Genomic DNA, 1996 nt, shown 5'->3' with positions numbered 1-1996 from the left:
CTTATGTTTCCTGAGCATTAATAAACTGGCTTGTAATCACTCACAGTATAGTCCTCGGCTCACATGTGCTGCATTACTCTGCACCAGATATTAGCTCCAATAGGCAGTTATTTGTAGGCTTAAACTAAAAAAAGATGGCATATCAGTAAACCTTCTTAAAAGGTTAAAATAAAGTATAGTAAGGTCAGAAGGTTAAAGATGATCACCAATGACAAATGCAGGAATCAAAGCTCTTTGATCTATTTGTTTCACACCAAAAGGGCTTCTTTCCAAACTGCTTGTTGAAGTGGATGACAAACTGGAAGAGAAGGAACTACAGTAAATCTGCAATACTGTATCGAGAAAGACTGACAAGACCTGTTGCCAATGCATGTTATTGCAAGGAATACAGAGAAGCTGGAAAATAGAACAACGAAAGTGAAAAATAGATTCATGTAAACAATACACAATGCACACAAGCTGCACAGAAAAATGCATCCAATGTAACTTTGTTTGTGAATTAGCTGTATTGTGACACTGCGTAAGAGGTGAAATAAAAGTGTACTTGAAATTCAGCATGTATTAAGGCTCTCTCACATACAGTGAGTGACCTTTATTAGCACTCATTCATAATTTCCCACAATATCAGCTACGAAGCTTAGTAGCAATGCATAATGGTCACTGGCCTCTAATTGGCCTCCATCAAACTTCTGAGGACTTCCAGAAGTAGTGTACAATTGTTGATGCACTTTGTTCTGGTCCATAGTTAAAGTATCTAATTTCATGAGCCAACAGACACCAGTACAACACCTGTGTACCTTAATTATATTGAATATCATTAATGAAATAACATTGTTAAGTTAAGGAAATGTCATCATCCTGTACTGCATTTATGCCAGATATTTTTTTAAGCAGAAAGGCTGATGTCCTGTTTGTGTGTGTCCTTTGTCTTTTGAAAGTGATGCAAATGTTATGTTATTGGACAAATAAGCATATTATAAAAACTATTTAAATAAGAAGGAAACTTTGAGAAAACCCCACACACATACACTGACCAGGAGAAGTCCTCTCGCTTTGTTCTGCTTTCTGCAAGTTACTAAGGCTTGTGTCTTCCTATGTGACCACAAAAAGAAAAGGAGTACTTGTGGCACCTTAGAGACTAACCAATGTATTTGAGCATAAGCTTTCGTGAGCTATAGCTCACTTCATCGGATGCATACTGTGGAAAGCGTAGAAGATCTTTTTATACACACAAAGCATAAAAAAATACCTCCCCCCACCCCACTCTCCTGCTGGTAATAGCTTATCTAAAGTGATCACTCTCCTTACAATGTGTATGATAATCAAGTTGGGCCATTTCCAGCACAAATCCAGGTTTATCAGACACATTGTAAGGAGAGTGATCACTTTAGATAAGCTATTACCAGCAGGAGAGTGGGGTGGAGGGAGGTATTTTTTCATGCTTTGTGTGTATAAAAAGATCTTCTACGCTTTCCAGAGTATGCATCCGATGAAATGAGCTGTAGCTCAAGAAAGCTTATTCTCAAATACATTGGTTAGTCTCTAAGGTGCCACAAGTACTCCTTTTCTTTTTGCGAATACAGACTCACACGGCTGTTACTCTGAAACCTATGTGACCACACAGGACCTAGCAGAATGGAGACATAATCCTGACTTAATAATAACAATGGTATTACATTTCCTTTTCTTTTTCAAATGATACTTAATAGTTCATCTATTTTTATTAGTCCTTGTTTGGTGGGTATGAATTTTCAGATCACCTTGTATTTATACATTTAGCCAGCCCATGAAATAGTACTTTTTTCTGCAGAGCCTCTTTTAAATTTACTTTTCACTTAATTATTGAGAGAGGTGATATAGGTCCTTTCAGCCGCTAAAATTAACAACATGCTTATTGAAAGATTATTAGAATGAAATAGGCATCTAAAACTCATATTTTCAGTAATATATTCTTATCTGAATACAACCAGTTGAAAATATACCACTAGATGAAAAT

The sequence above is a fragment of the Chelonia mydas genome, chromosome 10 (assembly GCF_015237465.2).
Source record: "Chelonia mydas isolate rCheMyd1 chromosome 10, rCheMyd1.pri.v2, whole genome shotgun sequence".
In the NCBI taxonomy this organism is placed as follows: Eukaryota; Metazoa; Chordata; order Testudines; family Cheloniidae; genus Chelonia; species Chelonia mydas.
The sequence above is the reverse complement of the archived record's forward strand: the minus strand, read 5'-3'. Positions refer to the sequence as shown.